Source organism: Papaver somniferum, chromosome 7 (assembly GCF_003573695.1).
Source record: "Papaver somniferum cultivar HN1 chromosome 7, ASM357369v1, whole genome shotgun sequence".
Lineage (NCBI taxonomy): Eukaryota > Viridiplantae > Streptophyta > Magnoliopsida > Ranunculales > Papaveraceae > Papaver > Papaver somniferum.
The window spans coordinates 54273127-54282518 of NC_039364.1; the positions used below are offsets into that span (position 1 = coordinate 54273127).

Here is a 9392-nt window from a genome sequence, read left to right on the forward strand (position 1 = left end):
CTTGGTTGTGGGTGAGATCAGCTAAGGGAATCAAGTGCGTAGTATCCTGCTGGGATCATAGGCGTAGGAATACAACTGTACCTTGAATTAGTGGGAGACTGATTGGGGTTCAACTATAGTCCAGTCTGAAGTTAGCTTGGAGTAGGCTAGTGTCTGTAGTGGCTTAATACAATGTGTATTCAATCTGGACTAGGTCCCGGGGTTTTTCTGCATTTGCGGTTTCCTCGTTAACAAAATTTCTGGTGTCTGTGTTATTTCATTTTCCGCATTATATTATTTATCTTTATAATTGAAATAATACAGGTTGTGCGTGAAAGGTTAATCGATTGGAGATCCGACCTTGTGGTGTCGATTTCATTTATTAACACTTGGACATTGGTATTTGGTGTCGTCCAAGTTATTCCTTGTATTTGATAAAGACTTGCTATTGTTTTTATCTTGAGTAAAAATCAAATCAAGAGAGAGATATTAACTCCTTGAGATACTTTTATCTAGATTGAGTTTGACTGTCTAGTTGATTCTCTAGCAAAGTATTTCGGAGTTAGTCCATACAGATTGCTAAGCGAAATATTGGGTGGTGTTGTTTGACCCTCGCTTTTTCAATTGGTATCAGAGCAGGCAAACACGTTAAAGACCTTATAAGTCTGTGTTTGTGGTAATATGAGTCCGTGGACGGAATCTCATACGCATACCAAAATGCCTCCTAAAGCTGTCAAGTGTCTCTCCCGAGGTAGGAGGACTGTCTCATCTTGTGTCAGTCACTCTTCCTCCAATGAGACATTGGACATAATGGCTAAAGCTGAAACGGAGCTCACCAGAATTTCAAAAAATTCTACAGAGTTTGTTGATCTGAAGGATCATGTATAACTCTTTGATGAATTCGAGAAGTCTATTGATCGTGAACAGGTACTCTACAACATTATAGGGTCATTCTTTAAGGAAATTGAGAAACTTCTTCAAGAAAACAATCAACATCGTGAAAAGATTTGTGATCTTGAAAAGCTGGTTAAAGAAGGCTCAATTAGAGAAAAATGTTTGATCAAGACGCATTCATCTGGTCTAGACAAACTTCGTGTTGAGAAAGAGAAACTTGAAGCATCACTTGCTCTAGCCCATGGACGGTGTAAATCCTTGGAAAAGGAAAACTCTGTCTTAAGAAGAAATTCTTCTGCACAAACTAATTCTCACGAGTTACCGTACAGAATGAAATCTTCTCCATATGAAGATTGTGTTAAAAAGGGTTTTAGTAACTTACAATCTTCTCTGACTGCTATGAATTCTAAACAAGTGTCTGATGTTGCTTCTCCTCCACGAACCTGTACCTTATGTGGAAAATAAAATCACTATGTTATTCATTGTTTTGCCAGAAAGAAACAAGCCTTTAAACTTCACAAATTGCTTCTTTCTATTGTCAATGGAGTAAATAGTCAGATGACTGCTGCAGTGAACCTCGCTTCCACACGGAACCAAGCATCTTATAAGAGTGATCTCTCTCCTAGAAATCATTACAGGACACTGGTAGATCCTAGTGGTATAAATCGTACTACCTATGAAAGCATGTCCTATGCTTATAAGAACAACTCTGGTAAATTTAAGTCTAGTGTATGGAGACCATTTTCGGAAAATCCCCTAGAACCCATTTCTAGAGGTCCTAGACTTTGTTATCAGAAAGATTCCTCACCTGTGATTCCCAGAGGGACTGTGAGACGTTCTCCCGTGTCTGGAAACTGCCAAGGAAGGACAATAAATTCTAAGTTCAGATATCCTGAAGGAAATAACTGTTATTCTCTCAGAACCTATGGTGAGACTGTGTCTCCCTCTGCTACCTAGTAGCAGAAAGTCTATTCTTGTGTCTAACTTGAGAGATACAAGAATGAGGATTTGTGAGATGCTCAAGTATTGTGCTGTTTTTTCTCCAGTTTGTATATATTATGATGTTATGTTGTTAGTACTTCTTTCCTTTGTCACTATGATCTTTTGGAGATAGATAATTTTTAAAAGCATGGTATGCAATTTTCCTATTTTGGGACATTGGTACTTTGGCTGGTCCACAAACGTCCGTGTCTCCTCAAGAAACTTTAGGGTTTCCATCTAGGGTACTCACGAACATATATATATAAGTCTTATATGTGTTTCTTTATTCTTAAGAGAGGAACTCTATGGAATCTGTTCCCAAAGAAGAAGTTAACCCTATGGTTGAGGATGATCTCAAAGGATGTGTTTCTGGTCAAGATTTTATTTTGAAGAAGATGGTTGAAAGAAAAGAGTATAACTCTTGGATTAGAGAATCTGTCAAGGATCTGATTCGTGTTCCACATGAAGTCAAGAACGAACTTGCTAACCTTCAACTGCAGATGAACTAGCTTTTTGATGGACAGGCAAAAATCCTTAGTACTTAGAATATCTTGATCAGGAATCAGAAAAAAGTTATCCTTGACCGCGCAAAGGCTCGCCATTATGCTCGCCCTATTGATCGAAAAGTCAATATTCTAACTTTTGAACATGGTGTTTCTACAGTCAACAGGATCAAGGATATCAGTGACTCATATTTTGATAGACCATTTCAGAGGTATGAAATCATCAAGGAAAACTGAGGTTACCTAGTAAGTCTTCTTTTTGGATTAGTTGGAAGAATAACTAGCGTTTTGAATAGCGAAGATTGTGACTACACATAGCTATTTTGTTTGGGATAATTAGGTTTTGGTACTCAGGTTTTGTCCAAGACTAGGCTTTGGTCTAACATTTGTCCAACGTTAGGGCTTGGTACCTGGACCAGATGTTGACCCACGTTGATTAGTTATATGATGACGTGTCAAACTATTTGACTTGGTTTATTTTTTGTGGACCCCTAAAATAATTATGTAATCACTGAACTAACCCTAAAAAAATGGAAGGATGGAAAGGTGGTGGATGTTTAGTTTTTGGGAGGAGCAAAAGCTTATCTATGTGGAATATTTTCAAACAAGAGTTGTGCAATCCCTTCTGTTGGCTTGTTTTGCTTCTTTTATAACATTCAAATCCCGGCAATTTCAAATTGGATAGAGACCCAATAATTTGAATCATATACAAAATCAAAGTCACTCAAAACCTATACCATTGATACATTCGATTTACAAGGAGAGACCCTAGAACCAGTAATAAAAGATTCCATTCAATTCCATTCTTCTCTGAAACCTGAAGGTGCAAACATCTCCATCCCATCTCAGCTGCTATACCTTGTAAATCAGGTAATATTATTCTTTCCGTGAACCCCTAAATTACAAGAACAGGCAGAGTTACAGGTAAGTTTAGCTCAAAGTCAGTACCACTTGAATGAATTTGAGTTGAAACCAAAATTTTATCCCGATGGAATCATCTCTAAAACCAGTGTTCGATTACTCTGAATCACCTCTTTAATCTCCATCAAATTCCTCATTTAGTTTCTTCATAAAGACACCAGACCCTTCTTCCACTTCAAACCCATGAACAACAGCTTAATAAATTCAATCCGATCTTGTACTCTCTTCTCTTGAGTGCAAACAGCTCAAACCCTATAATTTCATAATAATCAAAACATGAAGAATAACTTTTCCAGTGGTTCTATCAAGCCCATTAATCAAATAAACTCTATTCTCTGCATCCTGCCACAACCTATCAAATCAATTTTATGAATCTATATACAATTTGGCGACAATGAAAATCAAGAAGATCAAAGGATTGATTGATTGATTACATACCTTCTAGCAATGTAAAGAGTAGCATAGCAGCAACCATTGTAAAAGTAAGAATAGAAATTCTGGATCGGAAATCCAATCCAGATAATAGATTGATCGATCCCCGACTCTTCATCTTTATTGTTTAATTAATCAGTCAAATCTTCATTTCCCTTCCAAATTGATAATACCAAAATCAAAATCAGGACAAAAATTCTTTGATTCTTATTATGAAAAATCAGATCTCCAACAACTGATGAAGAGTGATTGAGAGTTGGTGGAGAAATAGAGAAAGAGGGATGTTTAACCCGATCTATACTTATTATTCACCATTGGAATAAATATAAGACAAAACATTTGTGTTAAGCAGCAAACACAAAACATTCGAGTATTAAGCGGCAGACACAGAGAAGGAGAAGAGAAGAAAAGGGGGAAGAACCGAAGAACTGATTTTTTTTAAGGTTTGTTTAGTGATTACATAGTTATTTAAAGGGTGCACAAAAAATAAACCAAGTCAAATAGTTAGACACATCATCATATAACTAATCAACGCGGGTCAACGTCTGGTCCAGGTACCAAGCTCTAACGTTGGACAAATGTTAGACCAAAGCTTAGTCTTGGGCAAAACCTGAGTACTAAAGTCCAATTATCCCATTTTGTTTTCATCTTCTTATGTTTATTTTTTAGGATTATTGGTTTTAAATTCTAAAAATATTTGGAGGATGATGTTATTGCAGTATTAATCTTTATGATTTTGTGATATTGCAATATTTTTATGGGATATGTATTGTTTGCGTCCGTGAAATTGAAGGTCCCATATGTTGTCAAATGTAAAGTCGTTCATGAATTGGTTTTCGTATTGATGAAAGGACGAATGGTCTTTTGAAAGATACAAAAGTTATGCCTATGCAGTCATTTATTTGATGGAAAATAGGATAAAATCTTTTGTGTGACAAGGATAAAGTTTATTATGTCATTATGCATATAGTGATGGAAAGATAGAATATATCCTTGTATGTATTCCACGGTATTGATCTTCATTGATCCATTCTTTTTGTATTACCGTGAAGGCTCCATTGTGTGTCTTATGTTGAGCACGATACAAATAAGTCGATTATTCTTATTGGCTTTGTTGGTTGTTCCATAAGATGTTATATGTTGAGCATTATGAAATAAATTAATCATCTTGGTTGGTTATTTAGTTATTTTCTCCGAAAGTCTTCTTTTGTCGAGCAAAACTTTTGACAATTAAATTGATTACCTTCGTGATTAGTTTGGTTGTTTGTATTCCAATTAGATTAATTATGGGTTCTCTTGTAATTAGTCTAGTTGAGTTTTCATATATTCCACAAGTTCTTGTGTTGAGTATATGAACGGCTATACTAACTATGTTCTATTGGTTGATGTAGTCGTATATTCCGTAAGGTTTTCCTTATATTGAGTATGTGAACGATTAAGTTAGTCATCTCCGTATGATTACCTTAGTCGTAGCTCCGTAAGTTTACTTATGTTGAGCACAATCAATTAAATTGATCACTTTTGTGGTTTGATTTAGTTGCGTATTCCAATTAAATTAATCATGGGTTTATTTGTGATTAATTTGATTGAGTTTTGGATATAGAAAATCATTTTCCTATGGTTTTTGGTGTCCAATTAAAAATCCTTCTTTTCTTTCGAAATTAAGGTCGTTCTTGTTGTTTTCTCGGGAATGGCATAAAATGGGGGAGAGTTCTTTTGAACTTGTGCTTAATGGTAATATCTTGCGGGGTGTGCGGCTGTGGAATTTTTTAGGGGTTATCTTGTATCTTAAAACTCCTTGATGAATGTGTAGGATCAGAATCTCGCAACAATGATATCTTAGCGAAATTATCAACAACACAACAGCGTCGCAGAACAATTTCGGAAATGATATAATAAACGACGTCAGCTAAAATCATGAGAAAGATGTGATGGTCCTTCGAAAATTAGAGAGTTCGCGAGATTAACATTTGTAAGGTTGCGAGAATGTCGCAAGCCATATTCGAAAATAAAGGACAGATTAGCTGTCATCCACTATGTATTTCCCTATAAATAGTCGTTCAGTTGTAAAGGAAGGGAGAGAGATCTTTTTGAGTAAGAAACAAGTAAATAGGAGAGAGAAAGTCTAGAGCAGAGGTCATTTTTGATTCCTTTATCTTTTCTTGTAAGAACATTCAAAGATTGATCAATAAAATTAAGAGTGTAAACCTAAAAATGAGTTGAGTAATAATGAAATCATATGAGGGGTGTAGTGTAGGATTTCCTGCAACTACATAATGGCGCTAGAAACAGGGAGATTGAAGATCGAAAGTTGAAGATTGATGTTGAGATTGTTCAAATCAAGAAAGTGATTAAGCAAATCAGTGAACCAGTTAAAAGAAAAATGATTAGAATTAATGAAGATGACAAAAGATTGGAGTGTAATATGATAACAAAAACGATGGTTAATGAATTCCATGAAAACATCAATGGAAGAATACATAAACGAAATTTTGAAGGAAGGAAGGTTATGGCGGTAGAAAAGACATCACCCTTGAAAGATTGGGAAAAGAAAAAAATTACATTCATGGCGGCAGAAATACCAAAAGAAATTTTGAACCACACATCTCCATTGGTTGTTACAGTGCCTATTACGCGAAAAGAGAAGGAGACGACAACAACATCCAAGGGAGAATGGATATTGAACAGAACTTTAATCGATACAGGGAGTTCAGTGGATATAATATTTTATCATGCATTCCGTGGAATGGGATTTAAAGATGAAGAAATGTCCAGTTCAACATATTTTGTTCACGGCTTTGGAAATCCACAATAAAACATAAAGGAGAAATAGTGGTACGAATTCCACTTGGAGAGATCGAGACATACGTAACACTATGCGTGGTGGATATGGAATCACCGTATAATATGTTGTTAGGAAGACCATGGATACATGCGATAAAAGCTGTAGTATCAACATTACATCAATGTATTAAATTCCCCACACCAAATGGAATAGGAGAAATCAGAGGAGATGTTGATAATGCGAAATTATGTCATCAAATCGAAGCAAAGCATTATGAAGGACAAGCAAAAAAGAAATAATTTCGTAGAAAGTTGGCAAAGGAAGCAAAGAAAGAAGAAGAATTTAGAGTATATATGATAAGGGCAAAAGAAGGCAAAGGAATACCCAGCGAAATTTCGGAAGAAGGAGAAGGACCTGTGAAAACAATAAAAGAACCGACACCAATGGGAGAACCTAAATCTAGTTACACTGCTGCAGAACCAACGAAAGAAATAAACGTTGGGACTATAGAAGAACCTCTAATATTGAGAATTGGAACCAAAATGGATGTGGAAGAAGAAGAAGAAAGAACTGTTAACCTTTTGCGAGAATATAAAGATGTTTTCGCAGGAAGCATGGATGAGATACCGGGAATAGATCCATCAATTGTATGCCACAAGTTGAAGATTAACAAAAATGTGAGACCATTTAAACAGAGAATAAGAAAAATTGCAACAACTTACCATTCCCAAATAGAAGAAGAACTACAGAAAATGCTTGATGCGGGAATTATAAGAGAAGCTAAATACCCAGAATGGATAGCAAATATGGTCATTGTCCCAAAGAAAAACAAAGGAATCAGGATTTGCATAGATTTCACTGATTTAAACAAAGCTTGCCCCAAAGATAGTTTTCCGTTACCAGATATTCCTCAAATGGTGGAATCCGCAGCGGGAAATGATAGAGTATCGTCTTTAGATGGGTACAAAGGGTATAACCAAATCCCTCTCGCTGAAGAAGATCAAGAACATATTGTTTTCTTCGCCCCTAGAGGTTTATATTGTTACACGAAAATCCCATTTGGTTTGCGAAATGCGGGAGCGACATACCAATGAATGGTAGAGAAGGTGTTCGCAAAATGGATACACAAAACATTAGAAGTATACGTGGATGACATGTTAGTAAAGAGTAAAGAAGCTAAAGACCATGTACAAGACCTGAGGGAGATTTTTGAACAAATGCGGCAGTATAACATTAAATTGAATCCTGAGAAGTATACTATTGGAGTTGCATCGGGAAAAATTTTAGGCTACATTGTATCAAAGGAAGGAATACAGGTTGATCCAAAAAAGGTGCAAGCAGTTCGTGACATGCCAACACCAGCAACAATAAAAGATGTACAAAAGTTGAATGGGCTTCTAGATTCACTGGGAAGATTCATTTCGCGATCATCAGACAAATGCAAATATTTTTTCGATATACTCAAGAAGGGTGCGAAATTTAAATGGACTGATGAATGTGAAAAAGCTTTTCAGGGGATCAAATAACATCTTATGAATACAACTATTTTACAAAAAGCAGAATCAGGAGAAGAATTATTGATCTATCTTGCGACGACGTCGCATGCATTAAGTGTTGTGTTATTGCGAGTATACGCAGGAGTGGAGAAACCCATTTATTACATTAGCAAAACTTTTAATACTGTCGAGAAGAATTACTCAAATATTGAGAAGTTAATCTTAGCATTAGTTTATGCATCATTTAAACTCCGCATATATTTTCAAGCGCACAAGATAAAGGTATTAACAAAAGTACCAATTGAATTAGTAATGAAGAATTCTAAAAGATCAGGAAGAGTGGAGAGATGGAATGCACAAGTAGGCCACTTTGATATTAAATATGAAATTTTGTCTTCACCAAAATCACAAGTGGTTGCAGATTTCTTGGCAGAGTTTCCTTTAGAAGAAGATGAAGCGGTAGAAGAAATGATGGATATAGAAGAAGAACACGGAGATCCAAAAGATTTATTAACAGAACCAAATAGATGGGAGATATTGGCAGGTGGATCATCAAATGGAGAAGGAAATGGAGTTGGAATTGTTTTAATTTCGCCAGAAGGAATAAAAATGGCTTTTTCATTCAGATTGGAATTCGCATCTACTAATAATGAAACGGAATATGAAGCTGTGATACATGCTTTAAAATTCGCAATTGAAATGAAACTAGAAAATGCCAGGATCACCAGTGATTCGCAGCTAGTTATTCGCCAAATAAAGAGAGAGTATACTACAATTGAACCATCCTTGAAGAAATACAAGAAGCTGGTTGAAGAATTGTCAGCGAAAATCCCAAAAATAAAATGGAGGCACATCTCAAGAAAAGATAACAGACTCGCAGACGCTTTTGCTTTCATCTCAAGCATGATGACAGATCCAACTGCGAGATACATAAAAATACAAACACTTCTATCACCATCAATTAATAAAGAAGAAGTGGATGTGATGATAATAGACAATGAAGAAGAAGAACAAACGAACAATATCGCAGACTGGAGAACAGAACTTCATGCATATTTGGCGAAAGGAGAAACACCAAGAAATAGATTGGAAACACAAAAGTTAAAAAGCCGCGCAACGAATTATGAATTAAGAGATGGGTTGCTATACCGAAAATCCTTTAACGGACCATCACTCAGATGTTTGACACGAGAGGAAGGAGAAAAAGTGCTAAAAATGTTACATAGTGGGGATGCTGGCAATCATAGCGGGGGAAGATCTTTGGCACATAGAGAAAAATGCAAGGCTATTACTGGCCATACATGAAGATGCAAAACAAATATCAAGCGTTGCGAAGATTGTCAGCGGCATGGAAAAATACATGCACCTGGAGCACCGTTATCATCTTCAACCAGTGTGTGG

The 9392-nt window shown here is 36.1% G+C and overlaps 1 long non-coding RNA gene across 1 annotated transcript; it reads right to left on the bottom strand.

Moving 5' to 3' along the window:
• Window positions 1–2954: 2954 nt before the first annotated feature.
• LOC113297341 lies at window positions 2955–4338 on the bottom strand. Its single transcript, XR_003333454.1, has 2 exons — window positions 3717–4338; window positions 2955–3630 (listed from the first exon to the last, which is right to left on the bottom strand). It is a non-coding gene; the product is annotated as an uncharacterized LOC113297341 (long non-coding RNA).
• Window positions 4339–9392: the final 5054 nt, after the last annotated feature.